At 45.7% G+C, this 17,360-nt stretch overlaps 1 pseudogene; it reads left to right on the top strand.

The window, feature by feature from the left end:
• Gm4178 (predicted gene 4178) lies at positions 5,024-5,682 on the top strand (annotated as a pseudogene).

The following is a 17,360-nucleotide window of genomic DNA, read 5'->3' as shown; positions in this document are numbered from 1 at the left end:
GTTAGGGCTGGAGAGGCCACTCAGTAGTTAAGGACATGAGTTGTATTTTCAGAGGATCCTGGTTTGATTCCTGGTATTCACATGGTGGCTTAACACCACCTGTAACTGCAATTTCAGGACCTCTTACTCCCTGTTCTGACTTCTGAGGGAGTCAGGTATGTACATGGCATATGTCGGGACAAAATCTCTATACACATTAAATGAATGAATGAATGAGTAAAATCCTAAAACATTCTCTCTTACTTTTTGACAACTGAACATTAGGGGATTTTATTCAGCTATAAAGAAAAACAAAACTATGAAAATTTTTCAGGTGAGTGGGTGAGACAGAAGAAATTTTTCTGACTGAGGCAACCCAGGCCCAGAGGTACAAAGGTCACATGCTCTCCCTCCCTTAAGGACCCTAGATGTGACTCTAGTTCTGTGTGCCTCTCTAGGAGTGGCTCTGGAGGCCAGCAAACTAAACAGAGCAGGCAGGGATCGCCTTGTGGAAGAGGAACAGTAGCATGTAGATAAAATGAGGTGAAGAGAGGGAGGCCTGGGGATGGAGAGGTTCAACCATGGAGGGGAAGGTGCTGTCGGGGAGGAGGACTGAGATGAGGGACCGGGAAGAGGAGGGTTAATCAAAATTAAGGCTGTGTGAGTGAATCGCTCAAAAACAAACTATCTGGTAACCCAATTTAAAAAACACATAAAAGAGAGTTTAGGGCAGATATCTTGTTGGTCACTAAACTAACTCCCTGTTGCAAGACTTAAGGATACTACTGTCATAGAAGCAGCTGATGGGGGAGGCCCTAGACATCCCCCAAATAATAGAGGTTCTTGCTGATTCTGGTGGTTGCCCATCAGAGTGAGCTGATAACAGCCTCTTGGTTTTTTTTTTTTATTTTGTTTTTGGATTTTTTTAGAGACAGGGTTTCTCTGTGTAGCCCTGGCTGTTCTGGAACTCACTCTGTAGACCAGGCTGGCCTCAAACTCAGAAATCCGCCTGTCTCTGCCTCCCGAGTGCTGGGATTAAAGGCGTGCGCCACCACCGCCTGGCTAACAGCCTCTTGTTGAAGACACTACACACCTTGGATGAAACATATACAGCAATCAGGCTGAAACTGGATCTCGGATCTTCTGCCTGTGACACGAAGGTCTGGACAATGCCACACAGGTGGTGGCAGTAAAAGCAACAACAGTCTTATCCATTTGTGAACTCTTTGGCATATAATAGCAACCCGTCAGGCAGGATACTCACAGACTGTTCCTGTGGAAGCCAACCACTCCCTGAATGTATTTGAGGCCTGCTCTACCCGGGGACCCATCCCTCCTAATACTGTAACCCTGGTCGAAGACATATGGCTCGATGAGGTCCTAGACTCTGGGGGGTAGGGGGAGCGATGACCCAATATGGTTGCTTAGCTGAATTAACATGGCTTCACACAACCCAAGTATCTGTTCGTAAGCACAGATAAAGACTACTCTCAGGACTAATCAGAGAATCAGGACTTGCAGTGAAATGGCAGTGAATGCCAAGACCCACGGCTGCACAGGATGCTGAGGGCTGAGAAGGTTGGTTGAGGGCTCGACCCTGAATAAGAGCACCTCAGCAAGGCTCAGCGTGCATTGCAGAGGCGCAAGGGGGAAGAATGTAAAAACTGGAAGATTGGGAGAAAGGCTGTAAACTGCCCAGGGCTGCCACAAACTTACAGCAGCTGTGTTCGTAGGAACCGGTTCACACAGGTTTGTTTTTTCTGTTACCATGATAAATACACCCTGAGCAAAAGCCACTTGTGGGGACACAGAGGAAGTGGTTTATTTTGGTTTATACTTTTAGGTATCAGCCCCTCACTGAGGGAAGTTGCATCAGGAGCCTTGTGAAAGCTGAGGCCCACTGGCTTGCCCTCTCTGACTAACACTCAGTCCTCTCTCTTGTAGAACTAAGGACCACCACCTGCTCATGGGTGGATGTCTACAGTGGGGCCTTCCCACATCAATCAAGAATCAAGACAACTCTCCACAGTTGTGCCGACAGGCTATATTGATATAGGCGACCCCTCGATTGAGATTTCTTCCCAGATGACTTTTTGATTTTTTTTTTAATGTGCTATGTGTTTGACTGTTTCTTATGAATGTTTGTGTGTGTACCACATGTAGATCACACACAATGGATCTCTGGAACTGGAAAAACAGTTGTGAGATGTCATGTGGGTGCTTGCTGGGATGAGAACTGAGTCCTATGGAAGAGTAGCTGGTGCCCTTTACCACGGAGCCCTGTCTCCAGCCCCACCAGTGACCTTTGCCTGTCAGGTTGATAACGAAAACTAAAGAAGGATAAGATTCAACGGCTTTTCTTTAATGACTTTGTTCGCTTGTTTGTTTTTCTTTTGGTGGTGGTGGGGTTTTTTGTTTTTGTTTTTGTTTTTGTTTTTTTCCTTTTCTTTTTTCTGAGACAGGGTTTCTCTCTACAGCCCTGGCTGTTCTGGAACTCACTCTGTAGATCAGGCTGGCCTGGAACTCAGAAATCTGCCTGCCTCCGCCCTCCCATAAGTGCATGTGCCACCACTGCCCGGCTGACATTTTGTATTTTTTATTAGGGTTTCTCTGTGTAAGCCTGGACCAGGTGTGTAGTCCTGACTGTCTTGAAACTCACTCTGTAGATCAGGCTGGCCTCAGACCCAGATCTTCCTCCTTCTGTCTCCTGAGTGCTGGGATTAAAGGCCACCACCGCCTTGATGACTGTTAGTCGGTTTCTGCACCATTTATTGGAAAGTATCTGCAGTGCCCTCTGCCTGTTTCTGTTCCCTCTATGGCTCCTCCCACCCTCGTCAAACACCACCCCACCACCCCCCACTCCCCATCTCTGTGTAGCAGGCTGACCTGGAACTTGCTACATAGATAAGGCAGTTTTTTCACCTCTGCCTCCCCAGTACCAGATGGAGGACATGGACTGTCATGCCTGGCTTACATTGTTTTAATTACTACAAATTCATAACATGTTTTGGTACCTGGTAGATTAAAGTCTCTCATTTTGCCTTTCTTATTTTTTGAACCCCCCCCCCCTGTTCCCTGGTGTGTGTGTGTGTGTGTGTGTTCCAGTGCCATGGAACACACGCAGGCCACCTCAGGAAGAGGGGGAGGCTCAGTCCCCCCTTCCGCCTTGTGTGAGACAGGATTTCATTTGCAGCTGTGTATGCTAAGCAAGTAAGCCCAAGAGTCTCCTGTCTCTGTCCCTCCCTCATCTCCGTGCTCATCTCCGTGTTGGGGTGCTGGGATCCCCTTATGTGTTAATTGTTAGGCTTCGTGTGACTTCTGGGGATCCAAACTGAGGGCTCAGACACACATGGTAAGCACATGATCTAGAAGCCACCTCCTCCACCCTTTGTCTTTCCTCCTGTTAGGATTCTTAGCCTTGTGTCTGTTTGAACCGACTGTGAGAATCAACAGAAATAACAGGATTTACTGGGTTTTCACTTGTATCAGTTTGGGGAGAATGAATATATTTTTAACCATTTAATCTTCCAGTCCATGAACACAGGCAAATGATCATTGGAAAACAAAAACAAAAAACAAAAAAAATAAAACAAAAGAAACAAACAAAAAAAGAGCCACTAGGCTGGAGAGATGGCTCAGAAGTTATGAGAACTGACTGTTCTTCCAGAGGTCCTGAGATTAATTCCCAGCAACCACATGGTGACTCACAATCATCTGTAATGGGATTCAACGCCCTTTTCTGGTGTGTCTGAAGACAGCTAGCTACAGTGTACTCATTAAACAAACAAACAAACAAACAAACAAACAAACAAACAGTTCTTTAAAAGGGGCTGGAGAGATGGTTCAGTGGTTAAGAGCACTGTCTGCTCTTCCAGGGATCCTGAGTTCAATTCCCAGCAACCACATTCCCAGCTCACAACCAGCTGTAATGGGATGGATCTGCTGCCCTCTTCTGGCATGCAGGCTGTACACTGAGAATATAATTAATAAATAAATTGGGGCTGGAGAGATGGCTCAGTGGTTAAGAGCACTGACTGCTCTTCTGAAGGTCCTGAATTCAAATCCCAGGAACCACATGGTGGCTCACAACCATCTGTAACGAGATCTGACGCTCTCTTCTGGAGTATCTGAGGACAGCTACAGTGGACTTACATATAATAAATAAATCTTTAAATAAACAAATAAGAGAGAGAGAGTCGTGGATATTTATATTAAGATTTTAGAAGGCTCTGAGACCAAGCAATACGTGGCCAGGTCCTGAGGCACCATTACACAAAGCTATGAAGGCAAACCCTGAGTAGAAATGTAGGCCCCAGGAGGTTGAAGATGCCAGAATCAGAGGAGGTCTGCTTATGAAAATCCCAAGCTCAGAATGAAATGGCCCAAGACAGAGGCTGTATGTCTGCGGAAGGCAAAGACGGATGCTGGGACCACCCGAGTCCTTTGGAGCCCGTGACTCCATCAGGAGCTGTGTGATGATGTCATCAGGAGCTGTGTGATGATGTCATCAGGAGCTGTGTGATGATGTCATCAGGATGTTAGGGTTTGCTGTTTTCTTTGTCTCCTTTCAGTCCTGCTTAAGTCTGAGCATCCCCAATCCTTCTTTTGAAATGGGGACGTTTATCCTGTGCCATTGTGTGTTGGAAGTACCTAACTTTTGATTTTATAGGGAGGAGCTCACAGTGAAGAGACCGCCTTGAGATTTAGAAGAGACTTAAAAAAATTTAAAGTATTGGAACTATTAAAAGATTATGGAGATTTTAATTAATATTTGGGGGTTTTGGGGGGTGGTAGAGACAAGATTTCTCTGTGTAGGCCTGGCTGTCCTAGAACTCACCCTGTAGACCAGGCTGGCCTCAAACTCACAGAGATCTGCCCAGCTTGACTATGGGGATTTTTGAAACAGAACAGAATGGATTTTTGCATTATGAGATGGCCATTAGCCTGTGGGAATGGGTGGGGGAGAAAAGTAATGACTTAAAAATGATGTGCTTGGGCAGATGTGCCCACCCCCTCAGGGCCTGGGGCTGTGGCGCTGGCCCAATGTACCTGTATCCCTACCACCCCTCTGCAAAAGATGCTGCTGGGCACAGGCTCAGCAGGAATGGTGTTCTACAACCCCTATTGCCATGACGTTTGCAGCTCTAGGGGAGACCACAGGATGCTGCACCCTGAAATTCCTTAGAGTCCAGAGGGTGCCCAGATTCTACAAGAGCATTCTCAGAACTCACTGTCTACCCTTGACCTAAGCCAGCTCCAGAGCCTGCCTGAAGGCTCTCTGGGCCTTGAGTATCTTTACTTCCTGGATGTGAATAGGGTCTCTCCAGAGACACGGTCACCTATCTGTCTTGTGGAAAGTGAGAAACTAGCCTATGTGATCCAGAGACACTGCAAGGTGCACAATGTCCTCCACACTCTGCTGGGGATGCCCACTAACATTCTGGGAGAGATTGTGATAAAGGTTTTTGAGGCTGCGCAGACAATCCATGCGCACCCTGGTAGCACTCTTCGGACCCACCTGCCTCTATGCTCAGAGCAAGTGTATGCTCAGAGCCTGCAAGTGTTGCTCTCTGAGTTGCTCACTTGGGTGCAGGGTCCCGTGAGTCCTCAGTATCCACCAGTAGTGTTGAGGGCAGTCCCTGGCAGCCCTGCAGAAGGAGTTGGGGGTCTGTTCTCCCAGGGAAACACATCCAGGGCCTGAGCTGCCACACAGGGAGGGCAGAATCTGCCTCCCCACACCCTGCCTTCCTTGGGATAAAGGAGCCCTTTCCACTACCTTTGTTTCTTCCCTTTGAACCTTGAACTCAGTATCACTTATTATTTTATAGTCATTGGTATCATATTCCTTAGGGGCCAGCCCCGGAGAGAGAGCCAGGGTAGTGGGGCCCCAGGGTGCTGTGAGCTATCCAAACAGAGCAGTATGTATGCCTGGATCATACTGAATTGCTCTGTTCCGAAGCCTCTCTTCTGGACAGTTACTCTGACAGGGCACTCTGTCGAGCTTGGTCTTGGAAAGCTTGATTACTACATCCTGTTCCCACGCTCTGAGGAGACTGGTGACGGGGAGAAGGTGTGTCTGCTGTCCGAATAAAGCTCACATCAGGACCAGGAATCAAGTGGATGCGAGGTGAATTTGTGACAGTTTAGACTGTCAGCTCTAGAACTGAGATGCCAAATCTTTTAAGTTCAGACTCCATTTTAGAGACCCTGACCTAAGTTTGAACTCACGTAAACTAACAGGCTGGTACCCAGCATTAGTTCCCAAGTTGACCCCCAACAAAACCGGAGCCTAGCTCCAGTCTCTAGGCCAATCCCCAACAAGACCAGTGTCTCCAGGTTACACCCTCAATAGACCAGTGTCTCTCTAGGTTATTCCCCCAACCTAGACCCTGCACCCAGGTTACAAGCCCACGCCCTGCCTAACGACAGGAGACTAGGTCTAAATTTCTGTTTCCACCAAAGCAGAAGGGAGCAGAAGCTAAGTCTATGATCTGACTCCAGCACCAGCCAATCATGTTAAAGGCCACGGCAGCTTTCCAATGAGATGCTTGCACACACATTCCCTGCTTGCTGCTTACTATAAAGCCTTGCCGCAATGGACAATTGGGGCTCCCCCACCACTGCATGATGGTGGTGCATGGGAGGGGGGGGGAGGCAAGCTAGCTCGAATAGAATAAAGACCCTGCTGTGAGTTGCATCAGATTGGCTCCTGTCTATTTTTGGGGGGAAGGGGGGGTCACTAGCATTTCCCTGGCATTACAGAATCACCCTGGAGACAAATCTCAGATGTGTTTGTAAGGGATTTTCTAGACTACATTAATTGAGGTGGAAAACGAAACTCCAAATATGGGTCATCTCATGGGTGCATAAAAAGGAGCCCAGGCTGGCCTCAAACATATGACTTCCCTGCTCAACCTCCTGTGTGCTGGGATTACACACATTTGTCCCACTTCCTCTCTTCCTCTTCCAGACGGTGTCTCACACTGTAGCCCAGGCTGGCCTCACATTGCTGGAATCCTCCTTCCATCTCCTAAGTGCTAGGATTATGGTTATGAGCCTCTGAGGGGGCTGAGACAGGCTGACTCCATGACAGGCTTCAAACTGGCATGTCAGGAGACTAGGTCTAAATTTCTGTTTCCTAAAACTGGACAAGTCCAAGCAAGTCAGTTACTAGAAATCTGCCCCTCCACCTGGCCTGAGGCAAGGGCAGAGTCAACAACAGTTTCCAGGCTTCCTTAGCAACAGTTTCTAGAACCCCCCCTGACCCCCAGCAATGATTCTAGATTGCCCCTAGATATAGAGCCAACCAATTAACATAAAGGTCACCTACATCTCCCTGGAATTACCCTAATATGCTTTAAATTGAGCCTGTGAGCTCACTTGGACATCTCCATCTTGGTAAATGGAAGACCCCCCAACATGCTAGACTTCTACAGAATAAAACGCTCTTTACTTTAACATACTATTTGAGTCTGGGGTATCATGGACCCTTATGTGGTGGATTTGGTTTAACGCTTGTATTATGTTCATTGGGTTCCCACAATTGGAGGAGATTTCGCACGTAAGGTGCTGAGGGTTCCTGCCCCCAGTTGGCTTTGATTGGTAAATAAAGTTGCTGGTGGCCAATGACTGGGCAGAGAGATAGAGGTAGGACTTTAGGATTCACAGGCAAGGATGGAGAACAAAAAGAAGAATCACCATGCCAGGAGCGGAATAAGATCCAGGCTTGAGAGCTGCAGAAGAGAGAGCATAGCAATCATGTAAGAGCTGGGGAAGAGCAGCCCCAGGGCTGCCCTCATTGGGTCTAGAGTAGCAAGATGGAATATAGATTTTAGTAAGCAATAACTGAGGAGTATGGGAGGGGAGGTGTTAGCAATGTGGAAGATTGAGAGTAGCCTAGTCATTGAGCTGATTAAAGTATATTAAATATAAGACTGTGTGTGTGTGTGTGTGTGTGTGTGTGTGTGTGTGTGTGTGTGTGTGTCTTTCATTTGGGAATCCATATCACTGGAGCGGGTAGTGTGGGACCTGTGTCAATTAGAGCGGACTAATCACCTATAGCAACACCCTTACACCACCATACCTCATTTCTCATCTCTACTTCTGTAGGCTCCTTTTAAAAATCCCATATGTAAGAGCACACATGTAATGTTTGGTTTTCTATGTCTGGCTTGTTTCATTAACATATCTCCCAGTTCCCTCCATGTTTCTGCAAATGATAGACTTGCATTTATATATAATATGAAAAAATGCTACATGTAAACATTAAGACAAGGTCTCTCTACATAATCCTGGCTCTCCTGGAACTCACTCTGTAGACCTGGCTGGCCTTGAATTTATAGAGATCCACCTGCCTCTGTCTCCAAAGTCCTAGGATTAAAAGTGTGGGCTGCTACACTCAGCTCATACAATATATTTTTTTCTTGTTTTCCCCTCCCCTAGACTTTCAATATTTTATAACTAAATACTATGCACTCAATTTTCCACTCTATTCATGAGCTAATAGATACGTACTTAATTCAGTATCTTGGCTATAGTGAACAATACCTCAGTCTCCACGTTAGAGCCTATGTTTACATAGCGCCTTCACGGCCTTTCCACATAGGCCAAGTAGTGGGACTTCTGGGTGATATTCTAGTTAGTAGTTAAAAGTTATTTCATAAAACAACTAAGTATGAATTACACCTATGACAGAATGAAACAGATTAAAATCACTTGTCCATGTTCCCCAACTTTGAAAAATTTAAGAGATTTTGTGTGTGTGTGTGTGTGTGTGTGTGTGTGTGTGTGTGTGTTACCTGCAGGTATGCATCTGCACCAGGCCTTGGAGGTCAGGAGAGGGAGTTAGCTCCTCTGGAACTGATCACAGATTGTTGTGAACTATCTGGCTGCTGGAGACTGGATGAATCAGGTCCTTGGCAGGAGCAGCAAGTGCTCTTAGCTGCTGAGTCAGCTCTCAAGCACTAGTTCTGCTTCCTTTACTCCACTATGGGGATTGTGGGGCGGGGGCGGGGGTGGGGGCGGAGCGGGGGAGACTGTGGGTTGGAATGGTAGTTTGGGGGAATTTTGGCCCTGGCTTTTTCCCAGCATTTTGAAATCAATTTCCTTGGTGTGGGGAAAAAAAAAAAGGTAGCCAATTTATATTGTTTTACGAGATAATGTGCTCCTTGCTGTTCTTGGTGATGATCAGGGCCTGTGAGTGGGAGACGAACCAGTTCTGAAGGAGCAAAGGTTTGCATTAAATCTAATTTAAAGTAGCCATTCAACATGCAGTACATTTTTATTCAATGCCTATTTTGTGCCAGGTACAGATCATAAACTTTCCATAAATATTATTTACTTTATTTTTTGCAATTACACGAAGCAGGAACTTTTGAACAAAATATTTATCTTACAGGCCTGGGGACATACCTGTCCCCAGGAGAGAGAGGGAGAAGGTCCCACCTGGCTGGCTGGCCTGGAGCTGCCACTGGTGACCAGGTTACCCATTCTGCTCACTGAGATCCTCCTGCCTCTGCATCCTGAGTGCTAGATTAAAGGCTGCGCCAACACAGGAAGCTCCACCTGACTCTTCCGGTTATCCTATTTACCCACAGTCCCCTTTGGCCTTTCTCTGCTGCGTTTCTGGCAGTTTCCTCTGACTTTTATTTCACTACGCTTTACCTTCAGCTAAATCCAAACCACTATTTGTGTTTTTCTAAGGGAAACAGAATAGAAATTTTGATCTGGGACAGGTAGGTGGTTCACACCTGTAAAGTTAGTGCTCAGGAGGCCGAGGCAGGATTACCTCAAATTTGAGGTGAGTCTGGGCTACATAGTGAGTACCAGGATAGCTTGGGCTACAGAGTAAAAAGGAAAAACAAAGAAAATTCCAATAATTTTGAAAGTAAGATATAATGACCCCACCACTTACTACTCTGCTTTAACAATGGTGAGACAGCTTAACGTTATTTCTTTTTTGCTCTGACACATCCTCTTCGATGTCCATAGGATTGCTCTAATGAAAATTCCTGACTTGAATACGCTTCCCCTTGAAACCCCTCCGCCTCAGGAATTTTTTTCTTTTCCTTAATAAATCTACATTCACCCAGCTCAAACCCGTGAACTAACGCCCTCCATGTATTGCACCACTTCATTGATAAACACTTAAATATCAGCAAGGGTTACTTTTTAAAACCTCAACCATCGTAACCCATACTACATCCGACAGTTTCAGATGCTGGTTAATATGTGGGATCCAGTCTGTTTCCAGAGTTCTCATGAAGGTCATGTCCTAGGCTCAGGATCCAAGCAAGGTCTGTGAATTGTACTTGATTGATGTCAGCGATCGGTAACTGTAACAATTCTACTCCTACTTTGTTGCAGAAACTGGGACATGCTTCTTGCTTGTCCCCAGTTACACCCTTGCATTGTCATTCATCATAGGCAGCTATGTCTCATATTTCCTGTAAAATGGCAAGTTATTTTTAGAGCCTTTTTTTTTTCTTCAAAAGTGCCCGTTGCAGATAATCCTATCTTCCACTCATATCATATTACAGAACCCAGGCTGTTCCTTTCCTGGTGTTTTGTTATTTAGTGTATTTACATAAATAGTGTACTTACATGGTGTCAGCTGCACCCAGCCTTGAGCCTCTCTTGCTCAATGTTTTGGGCAGGTCATGGTCACTGTTGCTAGGCCAATTCTTCTATTAGGATTGAGAACCCAGCTAAAGTACGGGTAAAGCATAATGAATTCTTGAGTCTGGAATCTGAGATGCCCTGAAATGCGAAGCATTTTGTGGCTAAGCTATCAAATTGAAAAACTCCATAGATCGGGGCCGGAGAGGCTGCTCAGTGGTTAAGAGCACTGGTTACTCTTAATGGAGATTGCAGCTTCCATTCCCAACACACACATGGCCACTTACAGCTGTATGTAACTCCCCATTTCTGGAGATTTAATGCCCTCGCTGGCTTCTGCTGGCACCACAGACATACATTCAAACAAATGTTCACACATATAAAATAGATTTTCTTGGCCGGGCGTGGTGGCGCACATCTTTAATCTCAGCATCTGGGGGGCAGAGGCAGGCGGATTTCTGAGTTCCAGGACAGCCTGGTCTACAAAGTGAGTTCCAGGACAGCCAGGGCTACACAGAGAAATCCTGTCTCAAAAACAAAAAAAAAAACAAACAAACAAAAAAAAAGAAAGAAAAAAAAAAAGATTTTCTTAAAAGGAAAAAAAAAATCTCCAAATGTGAGGAATTGCAACCAAAATGCAGGTGCAGTCAGTCTCGGTGGCATACATCTTTAATCCACTACTTGGGGAAAAGTGGGCACAACTGCAAGCCAGCCAGGACTGAGGTGAGACCTCATCTCAAAGAACAAAGGAAAAGGGTTGGACCTCCCCTTGCAGAGGGCCCAGTCCCATTTCCAGTGCTCCTACCTGGTGTGGCTCACAGCTCCCTGTAACTCCAACTCCAGGCCCCCCTTATCAATGCTCTCGGGCACCAGAACTCATATATGTGCATGAGTGTGTATGCACAGTTACACACACACAGGAACATACACACAGGTACACTCATAGTCACACACACAGACACGGACACAGGCACACACATACACATACTTCTAAAAAATAAAAACATGGAGAAGGTATGTCAGAACCAGCTGAGACACACCCAGACACCAAATTCTTGCACAGGGTAGCTCAGCATGAGTGGCTTTTCTAAAGGAGAAAAAGGGGAAGTTGGCAAGTCCTGATGGGACATGTTCGGAGAGTCAAATGGGGAATTTACTGAACCTTAATGTTTGATCATTGAACGTTGGTGATCAGCCTCAGGAACGGGTCAGATAAGAAAGTGGCCAGATAAGGAGTCTAGTGGTATAGCCCAGGAGGGAAGAGGGGAGGGGCAGGACCAACCAGTACCAGGTTTGGGCCTGTTAGAGTTCTTCATAGGAATGGCTCAGCAGTTAGCCTAGAGCCGTGCTCTGTTCCCAGCGCACACATCAGATGGCGGGCAGCCACCTGTAATTCCAGTTCCAGGATATCTGAGGCTCCTGTGAGCACATACCCACACACATACACACAGTTAAAAATACTAAAGTACATTTCTAAACAGAGGTAAAAACATCTTTGAAAAATAAGAAGACAAAACAGGCACAAAAATACCGTAGAGTTAGCCTCTTAAACTGATAGTTACTTAACCGGGTTTCTGCTTTCTCTGTTCTGTTTGCTGCCCTTTTCTTTGTTTGTTTACTGGCACAGAATCTCACGTATCCTAGGCTAGCCTGGAACTCTCACAGAGCTCAGGATGACTTTAAATTCTGATCCCCCTGCCTCTGACTGGAGAGTAGAGGATTACAGGCTTGTACCATAATACCCAATGTGCTTGGGTGTGGGATATTTTATAGTTTAGATTTTTTTTTTTTTTTTTTTTTTTTTTGGTGTTTCAAGACAGGGTTTCTCTGTGTAGCCCTGGCTGTCCTGGAACTCACTCTGTAGACCAGGTTGGCCTCGAACTCAGAAATCCACCTGCCTCTGCCTCCTGAGTGCTGGGATTAAAGGCGTGCGCCACCACGCCTGGCTTAGTTTAGAAATTTTTGAAGAAGAATCTATGATTATCGAAAAGTTTCAGAATATTAACGAGGCTTAATTGCAAAGGTCACAGTGGTTTTCCCAAGGGGAGCTGGAAACTACAGGTGTCCTCTGTGTTCTGAAGTGGTGTCGCCCCCTGTGAATACCACACGTAAGCTTTTTTAACTGTCATCTTATTGCCTGGGAACTGATAAGGCTCTTGTTGCCCTGACTTGTCATCTCTGCAGGGCAGCTTGGTTCTTTCCTCTAGGAGCTTTGAAAATTGTTCATTTGTTGGGCTTTGTTTGTTTGTTCGGTTTTAGTTTTGTTTGTTTGTGGTTTGTTTTGTTGTGGGGTTTTTCTTTGTTTTGCTTTTCAGGACAGGGTCTCCCTGTGTAGCCCTGGCTGTCCACAAACTCACTATATATACCAGCCTACCCTCCAACATGGAGATCTGCCTGTCTCTGCTGGGATTAAAGGCCTGTGCCACTACTGCTGGCTTCACCCTGGAGAGATGGCTCAGTGGTTAAAAGTGCTGCCTCTTGAGTTGAACTCCCAGCAACCACTTGGTGGCTCACAGCCATCTATCGGTCCTGGGATCTGATGCCCTCTCCTGGCACAAAGGTGTACATTCAGATAAAAAAAATATCTGCATAAAACAAATAAGTCTTTTTAAAAAATTGTTGTGACCAATGTGCAATTCTTCTTTGAGACAAGGGCTTGATATGTATTCCTGGCTAACCTGGAACTTGATGGGTTGACCAGGCTGGATTTCAAGTTGCAACCGTTTTCCTGCAGCCTCCTGGGTACTGAGATTACAAGCAGGTTACCCTGCCCATCATGAAACACTTATTCATCGTGTCTGTGTATCTGTGTTCATGTCCATGTGCATGTATGTGCATGTATGCCTGTGCTGGTACCTTTTGGGGCCAGAGGTTAGCATTTGCTCTTGTTCCTCTAGCCAGCTTCGGTGGGGTTTTGTTTTGGTCAGGGTCTCACTGCCTAGCATCACCTAGTAGATGGAGGAGGTTGGCTGGCCGGAGGGCCCAGGCATGCTGTCTCTACCTCCCCAGTGCTAGCATTGCAAGCATGAGTGTTGCCGGTGACCTGCTGGGATTACCCAGCTTCTGGGGATCGACACAGGCCCTATCTAGGATAACTTTACTGACTGGGCTATCTCTCCAGCCCTGGAGCTCCTTTTAAATATCTTTTTTTTTTCTTTTTGTTTGTTTGTTTTTGAGACAGGGTCTATGAATCCAAGGCTTGCTCCTCCAACTGATAGATGTGCCTGCCTCTGCCATCTGAGCACTAAAATGAACTTCCTGGCACTATGCCTGCCTGTATTCTTCTTCCTGAGACAGGGTTTCTCTGTGTAGCCCTGGCTGTCCTGGAACTTGTTGTATAGACCGGGCTGGCCTCGAACTCACAGAACATCCACCTGCTGCTGCTTTTGTTGTGCCAAGAGTAAAGGTGTGCACCACCACACCTGGAGTAAATTTTTTAGAGGTTTATTTATTTATATGAGTACACCATTGCTCTCTTCAGACACACCAGAAGAGGGCATCAGATCCTGTTATAGATGGTTGTGAGCCACCATGCAGTTGGTTGCTGGGAATTGAACTCAGGACCTCTGGAAGAGCAGTCAGTGTTCTTAACCACTGAGCCATCTCTCCAGCCCCTCTGTTGAGTTTTTATTTTCTTCCATTATAGTTTAGCTTTCTAAGAACTCCTTTTGTTTATTTGAATGGTAGTTGCACACACACACACACACACACACACACACATAATTTTTTCTTTTAAAGGTCTGGGGAGATGGCTCAGTGATTCTGGCTGCTCTTCCAGAGGTCCTGAGTTTAATTCCCAGCAACCACATGGTGGCTCACAACCATGTATAACCATCTATAATTGGATCTGATGCCCTCTTCTGTTATACATGCAAATAGAGCACTCATATGTATAAAATAAATAAATATTTAAAAAAAATAGCTTGGGGGTGCTGCTGGAGAGATGGCTAGGAGGTTAAGAGCACTGGCTGCTCCTCCAGAGGTCTTGAGTTCAAATCCCAGCAACCACATGGTGGCTTATAAATATCGATAATGAGATCTGATGCCTTCTTCTGGTGCATCTGAAGACGGCTACAGTGTACTTACATATAATAAATGAATAAATCTTCTTAAAATATATATACTTTTGGGGCTGGAGAGATAGCTCATCAGTTAAGGGTACACACTGCTCTTCCAGGGAAGCTGGGTTTGGCTCCCCAGCACTGAGGTTTGGCTTTTCAGTTTACTGTGACTCCAGCTCTAAGGAATTCAGCGCCCTCTTCTGGCTTCCTTGGGCACAACACATACATGCAAATTAATAAACAATAAGAAAAACACAGCATTCTAATTACAGTGCTTGAGGGTGGAGCAGGATAATGACTTCTAGGTCTCCTGAGCTAAGTGCCACCCTGCCTGAAATGGGGATGTATTTCAGTGTTGCACATTCGCCAGGTATGGCTCCACATAGAGCCCTGGATTTGACTCACTGAAGGTTTCAGCCGTGCAGTGCGCTCTTTTCAGACGCACTGGATTATTCCACCGAGGACACTTAAGCCATTTTCCTGCTTGGCAATCTGTTTGCTCTAATTTGCTTTTTTTTTTTTTTTAATTTGAATAAGAGGGGTGTGCTCGTGTACGTCCATACGTGAGTGTTTGTGACATATCGAGGCCAGAGATCGGCACGGGCGTCTCCCTCTATTGCTCCCTACCTTTGTTTTTGAGACAGGGTTTTTGGTTGACGCTGGAGCATGCCAATTTGCCAATTTGGCTAGACTGGCTGGCCAAGAAGCCCCCAGGATCTGCCTATTCTGTTTGTCTTAGGGTTGTTATTGCTGTGATAAAACACCAGGATCAAAAGCAAGTTAAGGAAGGACATTTATTTGGCTTATGCTTCCACGCCACTGTTCATCACTGAAGGAAGTCAGACAGGGGAGGAACCTGGAGGCAGTAGCTGATGCAGAGACCATGCTGGGTTGCTGCTTACTGGCTTGCTCAGCCTGCTTTCTTATAGAATCCTGGCCCATCCGCCCAGGGATGGCTCCACCCACCATGGGCTGGGCTACATTCACTAATCAAGAAAATGTCCTATGGGCTGGACTACAGCCTGATCTTGTGGAGGCATTTTCTCAGCGGAGCACCTTTCTCTCAGATGACTCTAGCTTGTGTCACACTGACATAAAACTGCCCTGATGAGTTGAAATGACAGATTGTCGGCTGAGCTAGATTTTTCTATGAACTCAGGCCTACACCAAAACACTTTTCCATCTACCCCTGCCTCTTCCACCCCAGGCATCTCTCTAGCCTCCAATTTGCTTTTTCCTTTCTGACTTGCTTGTTTTGGTTTCTTTCTTGTGTATTAAGGATTTCCCTTAGATAGATAACTGTGCTTGGCTTTCCGAGTTTTTAACTGTGAGGTCTTATGAAGATCTGATCGAAAAGTCTGTGTGCAGGCACATAACCCAAGGTGTTAAAAGCAGGATATGTGTCTGTGTATCTTTTAGATTTTCCCCTGGCGTGGTGAGCTTCCCCGCAGAAATTTTCCAATGGTATATAATGTCTCTCGTTTGCCGTTGTCTAGGAATTGATATTCTCAGGGTTGCTAATTCAGTTACCGTCTGTTTCCAGCTTCATTTCCCTTTTGTTTTTACAGGTTTTCCCTTACAGTCTGGACAAACAGACACTTTACCCACATACCCAAGACCCAGCCCAACTTTAACCAGAAGGCCCTTATTTTTAGTTCTTCCTTCTCCTCTCCCCTGCCTTCCTCCTCCTTGTCTCCTCCTCCTCCTCCTCCTCCTCCTCCTCAAAGATTGCTATTCATAAGCTGGGCTGGCTCCTACTGTTCATCTTTTTGCCTCAGCTTATAATTATAGGCATCTACCTCCACTGTTGGCTCCATTATTATTTCTTCTTCTTTTGAGACAGAGTCTTATGTATTCCAGGCTTGAACCCAACTCTATGTAGCCAAGGATGACTGCTTGGATTCCAGGTGTGTACACCAACTGTGATGCAGCTTGAACCCTGCTAAGCCAGTGTCTGTGTGTATTTGAGAGTGTGACTCAAATATCGAAGGCTGGTCTCAAACTCACAATATGGAAGAGGATGACCTTGAATTATTGAGCCTCCTGCCTCTGTGTCATGAGTGTCGGGATTACAGGCATGCACTACCACACTCTCCTTCTTAAAATAATTTTATTGGAGGGCAAATTCAGGTTTTGACACAGATTATTTGGTTGTTGGTAATATATTATCATATATGTGTATATAAAAATATGTACATGTATATTTGTGTGTATATAAATGTAAATATGTACATAATTATATATGTACATACATAAATATCTGTGCGATATATGTATATTTTTATGAAGAAGCATGCTTCTGTATAGTATATTTTGAAAAGATATTAAGTAACTTCCAAAAATATCCCCCGCACTCACCATCCGCTTCAATATTCTGCCCGATGGAGATGCCATACATTGCAAGAAATATATGAAAAATAGTAAGAAGGTTTATTTCCGACAGCTGGGGATGAGACAACAGGCAAAAGAACACAGCCACATACCACACCTCAGGATTAAGGAGCGAGGAGGGGAGGGGCCCAATCTCGCCGATGATTGGTTGTTGCTCTTGGCCAATCAGAAACAGCTATTGATTTTTACTAACAATGCGACCCGCCTCCCTGGAGGCTTTGACGCCACGTTTACAAATGAGGATGCGTTACGTAAGAGAGAGCTCCCGGACAGCCAATGAAAGCTTGGGGCGCTAATGGGCGGGTGAGGCCG

This window comes from Mus musculus, chromosome 10 (assembly GCF_000001635.26).
Source record: "Mus musculus strain C57BL/6J chromosome 10, GRCm38.p6 C57BL/6J".
NCBI classification, from domain to species: Eukaryota; Metazoa; Chordata; class Mammalia; order Rodentia; family Muridae; genus Mus; species Mus musculus.
The sequence above is the reverse complement of the archived record's forward strand: the minus strand, read 5'-3'. Positions and strand labels throughout refer to the sequence as shown.